The sequence below is a fragment of the Fukomys damarensis genome, unplaced genomic scaffold (genome assembly GCF_012274545.1).
Source record: "Fukomys damarensis isolate Sample0158 unplaced genomic scaffold, DMR_v1.0_HiC HiC_scaffold_16, whole genome shotgun sequence".
NCBI classification, from domain to species: Eukaryota; Metazoa; Chordata; class Mammalia; order Rodentia; family Bathyergidae; genus Fukomys; species Fukomys damarensis.
This window is the reverse complement of record NW_022900928.1, coordinates 79,770,176-79,790,006: the sequence shown is the minus strand read 5'-3', so window position 1 is coordinate 79,790,006 and position 19,831 is coordinate 79,770,176. Positions and strand designations below refer to the sequence as shown.

At 41.8% G+C, this 19,831-nt stretch overlaps 1 protein-coding gene across 1 annotated transcript in view; it reads right to left on the bottom strand.

Annotated features, from left to right (window-relative positions):
* Window positions 1-19,831, bottom strand: part of Ntm (neurotrimin) — a 953,915-nt gene that overhangs the window by 425,377 nt on the left and 508,707 nt on the right. The gene's annotated exons all lie outside the window — the stretch shown is intronic.

Below are 19,831 nucleotides of genomic sequence, written 5' to 3'. Positions count from 1 at the left end.
CCATCCCTGACCGCCACTTACTCAGGTGCAGACTGGAGCAAGCGGGCGGCGCGGACTGCGTGCTCATCCCCGGGGTGAGGGCGCGGGGCGCGGGCCCACCTTAACCCCCGCCGCGCCGGACGATGCCCTGCACCAGCCCTGGCCGGGAGTTTAACCGTTTCCCTTGGAAGAACAGGCACTTCCAAATGAACAAGAAAGACAAAGTTACCATGAAATCTTAATAAGCCCCAGTTGCCTCAATAGAGTCACAAAACTAACCGGGAGAGGAAAACCTGCCGAATGCATAGGAGCACCTTTAAATAATCAGATTAATCCATTAGCATTTACAGTACATTTAGGGTGTTGGATATTTTAAAAGAATCTCATTTTGATTCAATGGTACAACACCCACTCCTCCACCCCCAGCAGCTACTTAGAACCCCGTAGACTCTACACCACCATCCAAACAGAGATCTACCAGGTGTAAAACAAATGTGAAATCACAGAGAAGACTTCTAGTGTGTGAAACAGATGAAATCGCATCAACAGTATTGGCCAGGTTCTGGCACCAATTGCCATCCCCTTTATTTTTGTTTTAGGAACATTATAAAATGCCAGCCCTGCCAAAGTGCATCCTGGAATGCATGCCTGTAAGCCTAGCTTCATTTGTACAGCAGACTCCCATGTTCTCTGAGCTTCACACTTGCACAACCGAATTCCTCTCTAAGAGGTGTGGTTTTCTCAAATTCTTGAAATCAAGAGAAAGTCCTATTATGGATGAGTCCACACTGCTTCTCTCTCCCCTCACCTAGCTCGGCTGGAACACGGTGGACTGCCTTGCTGGCTAGTCCCGGTGCAGGGAACACAGCAGACTATCCAGCACAGAGGTGCTAACAGTAATAGACTATTTTTTGAGGAGTGCCCAGACCTGAGCTACCAGTGTCAACCTGACTTTTCCCTGGTAATAAAAGGCAGCCTTGTCTTTGTTTCTTCCTTTGGAGTTCCTATCAAATCCATTCAGTATGTTTTGGTTTTTCTTTAATCTTCCTCAAATATGCCTGCTCACTTTAAACACATTTATCCAAACATTGTTGCATTACTTTTAAAAACTATGAAATAACGGAAAATTCTTCTTCAAGCCATCCAGCAATCAGGAGTCTGAATTATTATAACTGAAGGACTAGGGTACCACGATAGGTCCCTTCCAGCTTAGGAGCAATGGCAGTCATTTACATACAGACAGTGGCTTAAGGATTCTACAAGTCATTCCTTCACCATATCCCCCTCACACCAACTGCTGCACAGAGAGTAAGGACATAGGTAGGCTTTGGACATGGTGGAAAGAAGATCAGAAAGCTTCTCATCTTCTATTTCTAGTTAACCATGAAAAGCATCCTGGAACAACTTCACGCTGAAGGCCTCCGAATACTATGCATTCATTGGGCCAATTTAGCCCTATTTCCTCTAGTGACTTACTGACATTAAATTTTCAAGGAAATTTTCGTCTGCTACCTTTGGCCACTGGAGACTCTTAGATATGCAGCACCAAAAATACCAGTTGTGAACTGAAGGCTGCAATGAGTGTCTTTACTATCAAACAGAAAAAAAACATATCTTGGGAAAACAGTAAATTGAAAGAAAAGGAAAATTAATCTATTTTGGCACCAGTCGATTCTATTTCCATTTTCCAATGGAAATTGTGGAAATAGAAATTGAATGATTTTACCAAGATAAACTATTGTGTGAAAGCAGACATGAGGTTATCTTTACTGATTTTCACTCTGATGAATTTGGGGTTCTTGTCTAAAAGCCTATGCATCATCCATAATCCATCCATTCCAACCATCTTTCCTCTATTTTTCCAAACCCCTTCTTAAACATCATCAAGTGGAAACATTATAGCCATTCAGAGGAAGAGGACATTTCTGGGCCTTGGAGACATTTCCCTTCAAGGCTGGAAATGGCCAGGATGATTCCTTTTATGATAAATTCTGATTCTGTCTCCTGTATCTAATTCCCAGGTAGGTACAAATGAGCATTTGTTTTTGCATCTAGGAATGTGGATAATGACAACAGCAGGCCTTCCCAAGGAGCCTACATACATGATTTACTCTACAGGAAAATATTTAGAAATTCATTTAAGATAGAAGATATTTTATTAATACATTTTTCCTGCCACCGTTTTGTTACTGTGGCTAGCTAGAAAAATGATGATCCTTTCAGGCTCTTCAGGATGAGCATCTCACACTGGTCTGCACGCGTCTGGTCTAAGACAGTCAAACAATCTTTGTCTCTGGCTGTGAGGAAGACTGCTGAGCTGCAGAATCCCAGCAGAGCTCAGGTAACTCTCAGGGTAGACAAAGAAAAGCCACTCACAACCACATACTGCTTCCTGGGCCCAGGGATCGAAACTGGATTCACAAATGAAGTTAAGAAAGTGATGAAAGGTCAAAGATGCCCACACAATTAATAAGACAGAATCCATTTTATTCTATCCTACCACTGAAGTGGTTTGAAAAGATGAAGATCAAAATCGTATGTCAATTGCTTTCCCATCCCTTGATCCTTAAATATAACCAACACTTAATGGCTCATGTTATATCCCTTCTCTTGCTTCATAAAAATGGCTGGATTTATTTTAATTTTTCCCAGAATATCTGAGTTAATGAAAAAGGGATGACAGTCAGAGCAATTTCATTATTTGTATTCTTTTTTTAAAATTATTTTTTAGGGGTTTTTTGTTTTTTGGTTTTTGGTTTTTGTTTTTGTTTTTGTTTTTTTTTTTTTTTTTTTTTTTTTTTTTGGTATCAGGGGTTGAACTCAGGACCTTGTGGGTGCGAGTTGTGTTCTTTATAGAAACAACTTTGTCTCTGCCTCCTAGAAAGCATATTTCTAATGAGCAACACCTCCACCTTTTCCCCCCATCTCCTTCTCCTTCCTCCCTTCCTTCTTGCATACACATAGACTGTACACATAAATCAACTTGTCACAGCTTGTCTCTGTGCTGACAGGTGTAATTGCTTCGGGTTATAAAAATATCTATAGGACAATGCCTTTCAAACTCAGAGACACACATGCATGTGTGCATATGCATGCACACATACACACACACACACACACACACACACACACACACTCTATGAGCAAAACAAAGTAATCATACTCTCTTTAATAATCTTGGAATGACAAAAGAGGGGAGGCCGAAGAAGTTTGTCTGCAAACTCTGGGTCTCTGGCAAGTAGGGCTGGAGCCCGGAGTAGACTGAAACTTCTGGCAGCTCTGGCATTTGTACCCTGGTTGGAGCAGAGAAGAATTCTTCCCTGTGAAAGGAAAATCAGCTGGGGTTGTATTTGTTTTACTCTGCATTACCTAAAGCAAGCTGAGGTATGTTAGACAACCACGAGTATTCCACCACGCAAGAAATGAAAAGAAGAGCAGTAGCTTTAAAAAATGCCTTCTCTTTTTCCTTTTCTACAAAGGCGAAAGGCCCCCCTCTCCTGGTAGAGATTTCAAATAGAAGCACAGGCAAGAAAATGAGGAATGCAGGGCAGTTAAGAGAGTGGTGTGACATCAAATAGATATTGGAAGATTTAATCAGAAAGAGCAGTGTAAATCTGGATAAAGAGGTGCCTCCAGGGTGTAGGGAAGGGCTGGGCTCTGGAAAAATACATTCTATTTTTTGCTCTTTTATGAATATAGGATCAAAATAAAATCGTTGCTCATCTGGGCTACAGTCCAACATGTTGTGATTTCAGCAGGAGGAGCAAAAGGGCAACTTGAATGGGGGAGAGGGCTCCAGGGAGAGAAAAGAGGTCAGGCGTCGAGAGAACTGAGGAGGGTGTGAAGAAAAGGGAGAGGTATAGCTTTCTACTATGGACTTTGAAACCCATAAACTTTATAAGAGATATGTAAGGCAGAGAGATGGTGGGAGGAACAATCAGAGGTAGAGAGAAGAGTAATGAGAAGCAGAATGAAGGAGTGGAAATCAAAGTGCCAAGAAAGCAAAAACAGGTACCAGACGGACATATCCCAAAAGTCTGGTGTCTTTGGGGCAGAATCTTTCCTTACATAGCTTTTAGGTCACAGTAAGATCCTGAATTCAGAATCACAAATCTGTACATTCAGAAGGACTTTGGAAGACACTCTGTGTAACCCACTCTTTCCCAAGAGAAGGATTGATCCCAAGAGGGGCAGAAGGGTCATCAGTGACGGGCAAAGCATGATGGTGACAGGACTCCTCACTCCCATTGCAGTGCTCTTTCCACTCATCTGTCAAGTAAGGGTCCTGCCCAAGAGCTGAATAATAAAACACCTGGTTTACTGCTTTGTCTGTGGGCCAGAGAGAGCCACAGAGGACAGAGCACTGTCACTGCTAAGTACATCTGTAGGAGTCCAATTATTCAATCATTTCAACTTCGGCGATAAATCAGCCAGTCCACTATGGACTCTTACCATACTGGTACTGTGTTGAGAACTACAGGGAAAAGATGAAGGCTGCATCCACAAACTGCTTCTATTCTAGTGCTTCCAATTTGTCCGTGGATTGATTTGTCCTAAGATGCATAAATGCAGACATTATAATGAACTCTGACCTGCTCTCCCAGTGAAGAACCTTCTCATTGCTGAGAAGAATAAGCTGGACTCTGCCTACCTATGAGAAGTCTGCCAAATGACTCATGCCCAAATTTCCGAGTATTGACCTGAATTTTCTAGTTTCACTTACAGGGGCATTAGGATCATGTGTGGTTGAGCACATGTGGTGCTAATGCCAGCACTCTAGAAGGACAAGGCTTAAGGATCACAAAATTCAAGGCCAGCCTAGACATCATAGCTACTTAGCATTACATTGTCTCCAAATAAAAAATAGAAGAGGTCTTGGGCTGTAGCTCAATGCAAAGGCTTGGATTGAACCCCAGTACAGCAAAATAAACAAATAAAGGGTCATTAGAAAAGGCAAACATGCTCTCAAGGATAGCAAAACACGGGGATGTAATACCTACAAACAGACATGTTTAGCACACAGTCCGGGCCTGCTAAACCAGTGCGAGGGAGGAAAACAAGAGTGAAATGGTCCTTGCCCTTGAAGCATGCTGTCTAGTGAGCAGACTAAAGAGTGAGCAGACTTTCACAAAAATAGTGGATACACTTGTGATAGGCACAGTGAGGATGAAGTCAAAAAGGCAAACAACAAGAGGTTCTCTGGTTCTGGAAGATCAAGAAACATTTATCTAAGGAGTGCTAAGCTTACGGCTGGTAATGGAAGGAGATGCAGGCCAGGTGGTGTGGGTAAGAACATTATCTCAGGCAGGTAGCACAGACTCTATCAGACCCAAAGCCAGAAGGAACAGGAGCAGAAGTTGCCATCAATCACACGGTGTTCACATGAGTAAGAGCGTGTATGCTCAAGGTGCTCTGTGTCTCCCTCAACACTGTCCACCCATTAATTCATCCGTTCAGCAGTTACCCACTAAGGACAACCCAGAGCTTTGGCACCACACAGAACAGAAGTTAAACCTTCATCCCTCTAGCACTTCTGTGGAACCTTGGGAATTTAAAGCCAGTTGATAACCTAGTACCACGCCTGGCAGGTGTGGCACAAGGCAGGTGTGAGAGTGAAATGAGAGGATCGGTGGGAAGGTTTCTTCCAGCACCTGCGGGCTCCTCAGATTGGAACCAGAAAAAGCTGTCTTTGGGCTTGATTCCCTCATTCCCAGGTGACCTTACCAAGGAAGTTCATTTACAGGACACAGGAACAGCCTGCAAAGCAAAGAACAGGCCTGGGAGTTCTCCTAGTGTTCACACGTTCAAAACAAGGTTTTCATTCCAGAGATGGAAAAAAAAATCATGCTGAGATGTGGCTAGAAGAGGAAGTCGCTCAGCCTTTGTAGTACTAGTGGCTGGAAGCGCCAAGACCCCCATCCCTAGGCCCCTGTCCCATTCTCAATGCACTGTGGTCTGCACGGAGAGCAGATGGCTATGGGAACAATCTGCATCTGAGAAAATGAATTGACTTCATCTTTGTGCAACAAGCTGGGAACCTTGCTCTCTCCTGCCTCCGTGTCCACAAGAAAGATGGCAAAAATAAATAAATAAACCAAACAAAATAAAGCACGCTAATCCACCACAAAGTGAACCACATACTCACCTCCAGCTGTGAACCTTTAAGCCCTTCCTCTCCTAGGGTTGCTTCTGAAGCTTCTGTAGACTGCGAGACCTGACATGCTTCATCTCAGGGCTAGACTAGACCTTTGGTAATAGTGACCTGTAGCTGCTCCTCTCTTCTAATGTCTACACACCAGCACAGTGTCCCACGGTTGTTCTTGTAGCCCCCATGGAAAGGTAACTTGTAGACAACTGCATGCATGCACAGGCACACACATCTAAGTTGTACAAGATGGAGCTCACCTGGGGACAGAAGTGCCTTCTCAGTTCAGAAGATCTCTAAGAATGACAACCTCTCCAGTCACAAATCTGGAGTTTACTGTCAGAGGAACTTGTCTTACCTCTGTGCCTACCCCCCTTTCTCCTCCCTAAACAGTCACCTCTTTCTTGCGTTTCTCTTTTAACCTTTCATCCTCACATTTTGCAGGTTTTAGCTATACCTTGTCTCCCAACTAAAGCAGCAGCAGAAAAGGTAAAATTTAAGGCATGAGACTTTGCTCAGTTATATGTAGGTTCAATTCTGTTTCTCACTAGATGGTTCTTTAGTATAAATATCATTTTGTCTACCAGAAGACCTGGATTCTACTTTTAATTGCAGCCCATCTCTCTATTACTTTTGATAAATGACTGCTCTTTGGAAACTTTAGCTCCTTCATTTGTCAAAAGAACCAATATCACCTTCAGGGTCTGTGAGTAATTGTGAAGATCTAGTAGCTAATTCCCTCTAATGGGACTCATGTACTTTTGAAAAATTAGAATGATTCCAGAGTAAGATGACAACTCAAAGGGGAGGTTAGGGATTAAGATTACAATTCCAGTCCCAAGTTGGACTCTCCCTGGCTCTGTGGAATTTCCCAGGTCTCTGACCCTGCTTTCCAAACGAGTTTAGATTAAATGACTCCAAGGACCCTCCCAACTCCAATGATCTATGATTACAATGTTTCTCAACCCTCTTCAAAAAGCAGTTTACCCTTCAGATTCACTTATCAGCTCCTCCTGAACAGAAACAGCTGCATCCTCCCACCCTCCCGCTCTCCCCATTCACCAAGGTGCCCACTTCAGAATTTAGAAAACTGTCCTACAAAGTAATTAATGAGCTGCCCTGGATCTAAGGCAAGCCAATAGAAGAGTCAAGATGATTAAAAGTCTTCCGATAAAGGGTTTCTTTAAGGAAAAGAAAATCCCACAATGTAACCAGCAATGTTAATCTTCAATAAATAGGCTGTTAATATTTAACTGGCATTTATTTAAACTTACAGTAACTGTCCTATTAAATCTAGATTAATTGCCCATTTGGGAATCTTCCCCTAAAGCCTAGCTGGGACATGACTGTCTAGATCATAGTCTGTGCTAGGCATCCAGCCTTACAGTGAATATTTAAACCATCTTTCTAAGACTAGACTACAGTGTTAGAATACTGTATGGTTGGAAAAGCCAGTAGAGGCTAACTGAACCAGCAAGTTGCTTAACTGGGTCCTCTGACTTCTGGGCCTTTTTTTTTTTTTTTTTCATTTCTTCAGAAAGTAAATGTTCTCTTTCCTGTATCCAATTCTCTCCTTTCTCCCCCACTGTTTATATATTTTATGTTGCTGTTCTTGTTGCCATTCTTCCTCACCCATCTCTCTGTCTCTGTCTGTCTGTCTTCGCCTCCCCCCCACACACACACCTTTTTTCTCTTAGACTTTTCTTTTGAACTTCAGGTTTCAGGCTCATTTGGCTGTGTCTTGTTTCACTTCTCTCCCAAGTTTCTTTAATAAGCCATGTAAGCTTCATAGCAAGTTCTGGACACACACACATAAATATGTAATTTTATATGTCATAGAGAACATTTACAATGGTAGTTGTATATAAAAGACTAAGGGCTATGAAATAGTCCCTAAGTTACACTGCTTTAGAAGGGGCAGCCAGGGTGTAATTGGGTAGAACTGCTCTTTGGTATCCCTGAAATCAATCAATATTTTTTATTATAAGTGAAGTCCAGGCTGAACTTTTGTGCTGATATTTCGCTGTGATTATAACACATTTACACTTGTACCACACACATACTGGTTTCATCAAATCAGTGGACTTGAGAGACGTGTAGATTTCAGACAAACACCTAATCAGATGGGCTAATGTTCAATCTGGCTTAGCTTCAAACTAATGCATCAAGGCTGAACAATATCTAGACATGCCTTGAGGAGTGGGAACTGGATGGGACTAAATGAATCCACTGTAAAATTTCTGAAGGTTTAGTTCACTGAATCAGGCTTAAGGAGGTTCACTGTGGGCCGTGCAGGGCTGGGGAGGGTGGGGGTCAGGTGGAAACAGGAGGAGATGGGGGTGGATAAAGAGGCAAACAGAGAGGAAGGCACTGACGTGTTTAAGAGGACTAAGCATGCTCCCCCGTGCTTGTTGTGAAAGGCTGGAATTCATATAGAAGTCAAGTTTTTTTTCCTGCATTTCAAATAAGCTAATATACAAACCATCCATTTCTTTTTTTTCTCCTTTACTTCAGTGGCTGTCAAGTTAGACTAAAGAGACTACAAGAGCTGTACAGCATCTTCACTTAATAATAAAACTCTCCATGTTCAAAGCATCTTTTTTTTTTTATTTTATCGATGCTTGGAAATTCAAGAAATAGGGAAATACATTTCTGTTTGCTTTTGCACCATTCTTCACTGCCTCTGTGCATCTTTAGATACCATTTGCAGTCCAGGGCCTGCACAACAAGCAGGAAAGACACCACCTGCGCAGCACAGCCTGGCCTCCCCTGACCTTGGAGCCAACAGTCTTCCCTCCTGGGAAGGAAAGGCTTCTTCCCTCAGCCTTATGCGTGCCACCCTGCTCTCACTCACCAAAACAGCTGCAGGAAATGAGGAGGTCAGAGCAACCTGTGAGTGGGCTGGAAAATGGACTGACTTTACACAGGGTACTCAGATAGCTTTGAACCTGGGAGGGGGCACGAGGAAAGGCTGTGAATGTGCGCTCATTCTAATAAGGCACAACATATGAAAATAATTTACCTTCACTTTTCACAACAGTTTTGACAAGGTGTCAGTATCAAAGATGCCATTTTACAAAAGTGCATGATGAGAAGATTTTTCTTTCCCTTCCTTTGGCAGAGAATTAGCTTAAAGCTAAAACACAGATTGAGGATAGATTGACATGTTTCAATATGGAGAAGTATTAATCCTTAATTCTCCAAATGAGAGTTGCTAGGACAAATCAAATTTAGTATTTTTACCAATGATCTGTCAAATGAAATTCGTAGAAAACTGCAAAGTTTGTAGAAAACAGTCTCTTAAGAAATTAAATCTCCATGTGACAAAGATGAGCTACAATAATCCACACAGTTACATATATAAATACACAGAAAAAGTAGACAAATAAAAATAATGTGTTTATGAAAAATAACTTAAAGAGTGCTAATACCGGACTCTGAGAGCTGGGCTAGAGGACAGTGATATGGGATGGATTGAGCACAGACATTGGAGTTAATGGCCTTGACTGTAAAAATTAGCTCTACAAATTACAGCCTGACTTTAGGAAAATTTCTTACCATCCAACACCTTAAATTTCTCCTCTATTAAAAAATAATACCACTTACCTTTATATTTGCTGTGCAGGTTCAAGGAGGTAATATATGAAAAGTGCCCAGTGAAGTACCGGGGCTATGCTATCAACTTCACAAATGGTAGCTAGTGATTGTTTCTTTCCTACCCAGGAAATAACCTCACAATTAGTCATTGCCAGTGCTTCCCAGGTTAATTCTGATCATTTATTTTAGAGTATGAGACCATAGATTATTTTCTGCAGATATCAGAATATTTTTGCCAAAATGGAGTGTTATACCAAGCACTTTAGTGAAAAATATTAATTATATTTGAAAAAATAGCAACAAAGGAATTGTATTTTTATTCAAAATGGCTATGTATAGATTCTTCAAATATTGCTTGAAATGGTTATCAGTAAAGCTCACAAATCATAAAGGAACTTCACTTATCTACTTCCGGAAGTCGGAAGTCAAGACTCACTTTTAATCTTTCTTCCCTCCCTCACCACCTGCCCCTCATTACCCAACCTCTGTCCCTTCCCGATCATTATTTTACATCCATGCACATTTCTCAAGCTCTGCTGCCCTATCTGGTCTCTGCTGCTATATCGCCTTATTTTCTTATCTGGACTACTTAAATTCTTTCCTACATGGATGGGTTCCAACAGCTCTTCCTAGGTCTGTTTTAATTGAAATGTTTTCCTGAAACCTGACTATCTTACTCTCCTGATTAAATCATCTGTGGCTCCACATGACAACTGAAAGCCCCAGATCTTTGACATGGTTTCTGAGCCCTCCGGATGAGACCTCTGTGCATTTTCAGTTGTGTCTCCTGGCACCTCTCTAAGCTGGCCATGTCAGGACTTATTTTGATTACTATTTTAATGTCTTGACACTTCTTCTTTCCCAACTTTGGGCCTTTGGGTGTGCTGCTGTCCATCTTGGAATGTGCCCCCATGTTTTGCTGGCTAAGTACAACTCATCCTTTATAGCTCTAACTTTCTCATAAAGGCAATTATTGCATTCTACTACTGTGGATGTCCACTGCACCAGTACCTCTCATGATAAGCAAAATACTTGTGAGAGTTTTATTTCTGTCTTTTTCCTCTGCTCTCCTGAAGTCTAACACAAAGCCTAGCACATAGTTGGTCTTGATAAGAATTTGTTGGATTTAAGTGAAGAGCACAGCTGGGAAAATTTCAAATATTCAAATGCTTTGCAGTCAGGTCTTCCAAATCATGGAACATTAAAAAGATGATGACATACAATTAAGGACAGGGAGAGCACACACTTAATGGTCATCTAGCTTGAATTAAAAAAAAAAAAAACAAACCCTAAGGAATCAAGAGACTTTTTTAAAAGAATAAAAACAATTGTCTCTGTAGAAAAGGTTATGCAGACACAAATAATACCTAAATAAGACAAAGGAGGGTTTGGATAAATTAATAGTTGGCAGACCCACACTGGTTTATTAGGTCAGGGGTGTCTGATGTATATCGCTAACCTTTTAAACTTGTCTCCCATGTAAAATTGCTGCTGTCCAAAACTAGTACATAGTATATCTGAATTGATGTGACCTGATGTGACCTTTCTAATGCCATGCTCCTATCTACCCAGTAATTCAATTGTCAGCGTGGATAGAGATACTTGAAATATGTTCATCTTTTCTCCTTTGCACCCAGTATCACAACCTATTCTAGCTAATTTGTGTATACTTGCTAAGAGAATTTTTTAAATACTACAAGAAAATGTGTATGGGATGTGTAGGAAAATGACCACAAGCAGAAGGAAATTCTGCCCTGGCAGGAATAGTTGGGGTGTATTGCACTTCTGTTCTTCCTACCTTTGACTCTTGGTTTCTTGTGTGCTTCCTGACTTCCAGTCTTACCTGTGGCTAACGATTGCTGCTCTGCTTTGTGCTCACTCTTCCCTGGATGCTGCCGCCTGACTGGCTTCATCTCTCAACTCACTTGACTTCTTCCTTCCAGAGGCTTAGCTTCTAACAGCCACAGCAGCTGGACTACAACACATCACACTCTCGGGCTTCTGCTTCTTCTGTTTGTCTTCCTCTTCACTTCACTGCACTGTCTACTGTCCCAGTGGCAAGATGGGAAGCGATTGACTTTCCATAGAATTCATTTTTCACTCTAGTGGCAGAGGATTATGACAGCAATTGTCTAAAACTGTAGATAATGCACAGGCCTGAGTTCCCAGCTTTATACTCCTTAAGATTTGCTTTGCACGAGAGTGTTTAAGTGTAACTTCATTTGGGAAACAGTGTTATTCACTTCCACTTCCTGAAGGCACGGCTGAATGACATACACAGGGCCCCAGAGATTCAGTGAAATGGCAAACCCAAGACCAGACAAGGTGGAATTTTAGACGATCTCCCCTCAAATCAAGACCAAAGTTTCTTGAAAAGATAGTTTTTGCTTGCTTAGCTGAGATCAGAGTCCCCTTCTCACAATTATTTGCCAAGTGCATACTAATCTAGGTGCTGTAATACAACAGGTATCATCACACAGGGCTATACCGTGGGAACAGATGAGTTTTAGAGATGATCATACAGTTCATCAGTGAATCACAAGAAGGATCAATATTGCAAGAAGAAAGTGTACAGTTATAAGAGAAAAGAAAAACGAAGGAGCGGTGTTCTATTCATAATCACTTTGTCTCAACAGATATGCCTCAAATAAACAAATGTGAGGAGGAGAAATGAATGAATAAGAGCGTAAAGACACCCTGGGACTTGCATCTGCATCTCAATGTCTTTCTCTTAGGTTAGGTCTTCCCACAAGCAGACTTCACACCCTTCCAACAGGCAGTAGAATTCAAGGGAACTGCTATGCCACCCTATGTTCTTATTATATTATTTATCAAACCAAAATAGGGGAGACATATAAGTCAGGTTATATACATATTTCCAGGACAGGCATTTTGCTCTGGGGAGAGAAAGCTAACTACACTGTCATAACGAATCCCCTTTAATCCCAACATCCAACTTTGACCTCCTAGCACTTTCCATCCACAAATAGCATTAATACTAATCAGACTATTAGCCAGGGTGCTTGGTTTGGATCTAAAAAATTTGAGAAATGATCTTATAAATTATTTTCCAAGGATATTATCTTTAAGCATTAACAGGCAGAACTGACTCAATTCTGGGAAGTAAGCATAATTACATGGAAATTGACATGACATAAATGCCAAGAATCCTGTTAACCTTTAGTATCTTTTAAAAACTCTCCTCTTGTAATTATCTCTTTCTCTTTGTTTTAAATGTTACCAATGAATATGTAGCGGCATAAGCAAACACAAAAGTAGATGGATTATAGGATCTTGGTCTTTGAAGCCCTAGAGTTTTCCAGGTATTCCATTAAATAAGAGGTAATGGAGTACTTAGAATTTGACTATTTCCAGAAACTGTTTCCTTCTTGGTATTTGCTCTACTCAGGCTCTCTGCTTATAACTCTCCAAGTTGGGTGGAGGTTCCTTTGCATTAGTAATCATAGTGGAAATGTAGGTTTGAGCCATTGGGTATCTAATGCAATTCCTGACCTGTTCCATTTCTTTGCAAAAGTCACTGCACCCTTTCTGGGCTTTGGATTTCCTTTCTGTAAAGTGAGTGTGATGACATTTAACTCCAACTGCAATAATATTTGCATAGTGCTGTAAACTTTACCAAGGACATGTATATCCTTTATCTCACTAGTGTATGGGTGTCTTGTACATTTATTCCTTTTCTCCAGATTTCTCTGCTACCACCAAGACTTGCTTGCTTTCTCTTTTAGTCTCTCTATTAGTTTAACAAATCTTAAATCATCTTTCTGTCTCCAACCCTTCCTCTGCCTAAACCAATATCTTAACTAGGATAGGGAAAAATCTGTGGGGATAGAGGAGAGGAAGAAATTTGGATGGAGGCCAATTTCCGCATTAACTGGGGTGGTAGTATTCCCATCCATCCAGTTCTTGGGAGTTAGGGAGGCTGGATATTCATCAGTGCATCTATTCACCCTTGGATATGAAACATGTGCCAGACATTTAAAACAGTGAAAACTTTCTCTTTTTAAAATCTGAACCTTAAAATATATTCTGTTTGAGAAATAAACACAAACAGTCTTGGAAGATTTTAACATTTATTCTCCAGGAACACGAGTACCTTGAAAGTCAAGGTATTTGACTTGTTCTGATCTTTACCAAGAAGTGCCACTAGTTAGGAAAATCACATAACCCATAGGAGTGTTTCTCATCATGTTTAAGTTACCAATTCTGCATCCCTGTGCCAGTCTTTACTGTAGTTTAGCTGTCACATTCATGGTGATTCTATATATAAATCTAGCTATAGTTCATTACATCCTACAGTAAGATTGTACTCAAAGATTTTGCACTTATTATCAATCGTTTTCTATTCATTTCTTTTTTCAGTCCAGTTAGGGCATTGCATAGATCATTTCTTAAGTTTGTATATAAAGAGCTTATTTTATCTAAGAGCTGAATTTTTGTATATAGATGGAGATTTGTAAAATAGTTTAAATGACTTTCAGTTTCGAAATAATAGCTGATATAAATAATAGCATGTACCAAAGTAGAGTTTTCACACTGACTGAATAGCATTAGTCTCTGCCATGGCCACTTCCGCCCTCACTAACAACTATGACCCAGGCAACCTAGACTGGTTGCCCTCCTGGAATATTCTATCTGAATCGCAGTTTGCTCAGACGTTTCACTCTGCCACAATACCCTTCTTCAATCCATTCACAGCTTTCAAAATCCCATTTCCTTTGGGAAACATTTTTACCAATGTTCCTAATGCTTACCTCTCCCATTAATGGATGTAGGTATACATCTCTAATGTATATATTGTGTTTATTTGGACTTCAGTTGAGTGCTTCATCTTACCTACTAAAGGGTATATGCTATGTAAAGGAGGGTGCCCTTCCTAGTTGTTTTAATACTTTTCCAAAGCTAAGCAACATGTGTGATCCAGGATGTAAGTTCAACAAATACTCACTGAATTGAATCAGCCTCTCAATAGTTGCAAAAATCTAAGTACCATTATCTTTATTTCATGCATGAGAAAATTGAGCTCTAAATGAGCTCTAAAGGGTTATTTTATACAGAACATCAGATGAGGCATGCTGTAGAGGTGGAATGTATTATTACCCCCAGCTTGCAAGGCCCAGATCTGCACCTAGAAAAGATGTAAGAAGTCTGACCTACCTTTCTCCTGGATTGAAACAGAAAAACTTCATTTCTAGATCAGCTTTAACAGTTTGACTTAGCATAAGTTTATATGCTATTGATGATTGGACATTTTCTACCCCTTAAAACCTTATCACCAAATAGAGCTGCAGGTTTTCTTCTTTTAAGACTCTGTCCCCAGAAGAATTCAGCCAGAAGTAAGACATGTGTTTCCCAGAACCTTCCTCAGCTTCCCCGGTGCTAGAGGGGTCAAATTCCAGCTGTGCTCCTTGGCAGAGGACCAGCGCAGATCCCCACCATCCATCACAGCTGAAGCTTGCCCTTCTCACACGCTGCTTGATTTGGAAATGGAAGTGGCCTTTTAACAGAACATTGTCTTAGGAATGTGTGAAGCAAGGCTGACAGAGAAAGGAAGATTCATTTCTGACACCAATCATACTAATATCTGTCACCAAAATGACATTTTCCCTTTAATGATGAAAAATGCATCAGGACAGAGGGAGGAGAATGAACAACTTCCATGTGCTGCTCTGGTTTGGTAGGGAAGGAACCTCTGCTGTTGCTGCTGCTGCTGCTGCTGCTGCTGCTGCTGCTGCTGCTGCTGCTGCTGCTGCTGCTGCTGCTGCTGCTGCTGCTGGTTTGCAATGTGGAGGCAGGAAGGGGGATGGATGGCCAGGTGGTTACTAGACAAACACAACTGGTGCTTCATTTGGAAGAGAAGTGTGCAGACAGATGGAAGCCTGTGGGTTAGGGAATGTCACTGAACATCTGACCAGTTTCTCATTTGGCCCCCTGCCTGGCTTTTCAGTAGAATGCCTTTATTTCTCTTAGGCCCCAAGCAGGGTCTTGACACATCAGTCTGTTCATGGCTACCATGTAAATATTTTATCATATCCAGGTTTGCAGAGCTAGTAAACCTCAAGGGAATGCAACACTGCTGAGGACCCCAAGCCCTCATTCTCATACTCTCTTGCATAGAAGGGCTAAAGCCAAGGACTCCAGTCTACAATGCAGGTTCAATATGCACATCCTGGAAGAGATTGTTTAGGATGATCTATAGGAGGAAAAGGCATAATAAACTCAAAGTCTTATAGACAAACCCTGAACACATAAAGAGGTAAAGACGGCAGAGAAATTGGTCTGCCTCTACTAATTAGGCAAGCATATCACTGGTACTTAGAGAGAAGCTACACAATTGTTCCAAATGCTCTCACAGTGACTGTTTCCCAACAAACATCAGATCTTTATCTAGAAGCCCATTGATAGTGACATCTATATAAAACCTTCTTTCTCCACTCCTTTCTTTCCTACTGGCACAGCATGCTTCCCACAACAGAGGCTAGAATCACCAGGCATTTCACTTTCCTGTCTCTTTTGCAGCTGTGAATGGGTCTGTTATACAGTAGAAGAATCAGATCAAAAGAAGAGTGTGCCCTCTCCTGGGCCCCATCTTTTCTGTCTTTGATCATGATAAGGTGAAGGTGGGAGAGATGGGGAAAGGTAAGTGCCTTCCACTCATGAGGTGAAGATCCAGTCTCTCCAGCCTGTTGGAGAGCAATTCTGGATCCTCAGCCAGAGGGCCATTGCTGAGCTGTTGAGCACCTACCTGTGAGCTTTGATGTCCTTATCGTTTAAACTTCTGTCAGGAAGGGACTTGATTATTTGTAGCCCAAGTCATCCAAAATATGACAGTACCATTTCACAGGGGAAAAGAAACATGTGTTAATGTGTTAGGATACTTTAAATTCTCTCTTTTTTTTTTTCTGCCTCTCACTGGAGATGCTTGGTGTCCACATGCCTTCTGCTACCAGGTTTCTATTACTCCTTCTCTCATAAAAATACTGGCATACTCAAGTCATACGCCATCAGGGAACTTCTAAAGTTTTTTGCTTTCACAATTCTTTGCAACGTTAATTAACACAACACCCACTCATTAGCTAACCTGCCAACGAAGCAACTCCACATCATCATCTTTATGAAGAAGGAAACTGAGTCATTTATATCCCGCTATTTGCATGAGTGGGCTTCTGGCTCCCCTTCTCTTCCTCCTACATTCTCACTTTCAAATATATTTTAGTCCAGCAATGATGTGATTTTTCAAAAGGCCTTCACCTGAATAACAGCCCCTGAAACAATTGATACATAAGCCTCTGGTCTAATATGAATCCCTACAAATAATCAAGACCTTACTATCCTCCACTGGGGTTGAACGTGCTTACTCTGATGTTCCTGGCCTTTTCTGCCTCCGTGTGTCCTTTCTGACAAGATGAAATCTTGGAACGAGAGCTCAGCGGTCCAATGTGACTTCTAAGCTCTGCAAATGACTCTATACTCTGCTATAGGGGAGAGAAGGACATGGAGAGGGAAAAGCAGCAGGCAGCAAGAGGAGCTTCCTGTTTTTAAACTGACATGCTGCCCTGCACCTGCTGTGGGTCCCCTGAAGTGAAACGTTAAGTAGCAAGGTGGCTTCTTGTCAGGTGAAACATGCTCTCAGTATCTGAGGTGCTTGCTTGGCCTGGGCACTACTGACAGTGCAGGGCAAGGGACGTACTCTGTCTAGTCCTCCTGTCCATGATGTCATCTGCTTCTTGGGAGGAGAAGAGACTGAGTTTGGAGGAGACAGGATCCTTACATTTCCCCTACTGCAGATCCTTTCACAGGAGGGGGTCCTGGATAGCCTTTCCCAGCAGCTGTGCAGCCAAATACCCAGGAAAGGTGCTAGATAATCTAACCTCCAAGGGAAATAGCACTGAGGAAAATGGGTAAAATACTGCACATAACCTACTTAAGTTAGAAAACACTCAATCCTGCTTGATGAAGAAGGAAATGACACACTGCCTCAGAGTAGCTATGCAATATGCACACAATGTTAATTTGCACACATTAATTTGCTTGTAGAATGCTTGATAAACTTTTGAAAATGAGAGATTATCTCTCTTTGAAGAGTTGTAACAGCTATAATTGATATCAAAATGCTGGATCTGCACAATAAATTATGCTTCTTTATGTAATTTAATCTCTTCTAGCTACTCTGTCCAGCAAAACCATGTTTTCATTTGACAAATGAGTAAACCAAGGCTCGTGTTTGAAAAGAAAGCTGACAAAGTTACCACCGTGCAATGGAGAAGATCTTGGTCTCAAATCAAATCTTCTAAATTCGTATCTATGATTCATTTTTACTTAGTGACAGCTTAATAAATGCAAGAATCTCCCCTCTCTCTGTGAGGGATACTCCCTCTGCTGTGGCTCATTTGAGAGGATGAGGAGTACTTAGACAGATAATAGGAATAATTTATGAAGGGCAAAAAGAAGACTCCAATTCAGGAGCAGATGGAATGAGAATCAGAACCACTGTCAAGGAGGCCCAGTGAAAAAATGTGACAGAGAAGAGAAAGGAAGAAAGTCCAAAATGTCTGAGCAGTGTAATGGAGCTGCCATTCATCTCACAGCGTGTCACTCTGAACGTCTGAAAAAGCAGTATTTGTTGTCCACGGAGAAATCAGCAGGATTTATAGATACTACTGGGCTCCTGCCTCAGGAGCACACTTCCCACCTGTGGGGTGGCTCTCATGTGGCCATTGGCAGCCCCAGCAGGACCCATCAGGAAGCCTGAGGCCTGTCCCGGGGACAGTGTGTATTCAGGCTGTGCTGGACTTCTTGATCTCTGGGCCACATGTGGCCACATGAAACACTCTCCGCATTCATGGAAAGGCTTCTTTCTTAGGAGTGCAAGTCACTACCTGTGAGATTCTCTGTCCTCCTAGACGGTATCTTCCCAAAGGCCTTCCCCATGATGCAGTCCATAGTGCAGTCTGTCTGCCTCCCATTCCTGCTGGTCAAACACCATTCTCCTCTCAAGACACACGTTGGCTGATCTCTGCTCCTCCACAGCCCCCTGTAGCTTCTAAGCGAGTACAGGTCTCTCTCCTCTCACTCCCCGAAATACCGTATTTTATATCTCTTATAGCACCGGGAGCACACTGTCTTGTGTTTCAGTTGGTGTGAACGTGGAGTATCTGCCCTATGAGAACATAAGCTCATTGATACATGCTCCCCTTTTTTTTAATTAGATCAACTTGCTTTAGAATTGAAAGGACTCATGGTGCCCTCTGGGTCATAGTTCCCATTTTGCAGGTGAGGAAATGGAGGCCTGGAGAACTCAAGGTTAGGTAGGCTCACAGGTTCACAGGGCTGAGCCACCACAGAGCTGGAATTTATTTGCACCCTGAGCTTAGTCGAATGCTTGGCTTCAGTGAGGCCTAAGGGAAAGGTTGAGTGAATGAATTATTCTTACAAACCCATGCAACCAAAAGTGGTATGGTTAGAGATACATACAAGTGCTGTGGAATCCTCAAGCTGGCCTCATTTTGGACATAAACATCTCATTTAGCTTGAGTCTGGGGAGATACCATCAGCAACATGCCTGTCTGGTCCCATCTACCCCTCCTTCTGAGCTGTCTGACAAGCAATTGTGTGGTGCTGCTGCTGTTTTTATTTAGTCAGCCAGGGCCAAAAGTTCTTTAGCTAATTCTGCTTTTTTATGTAAAAAATAAATGAACAGAAAATCAATCTAGCACTAATAAAAACGATTGAAAATTGCTAATATAAACCAAATGGTGCAGCCCTGCTTTACAGAAAAAGAAAATGCTTATGGATTTCCTTGCCTCCTCTACTGTAAACACCACACAGTGCTCAGCTCCTACCACCATCTCTCTAAGCACGCAGCAGGCTGCTGGCTGTTATTACAGGCACACTGCCTTACCATTAGCACAGCAACACCAATTAATTGTGGTAATGAGCAGGCTTCACGTTTAAGAAAACTCACAGCCTGATCTCTAGCAGCATCTTGTAGGTTCAAAATGTATTTAGGAAGCACTCTTTCCAGGCAGTGTGGGGTGCTCTGAGGATCAGGGGTATGGTGAACATTTGTGTGTGTGTGTGTGTGTGTGTGTG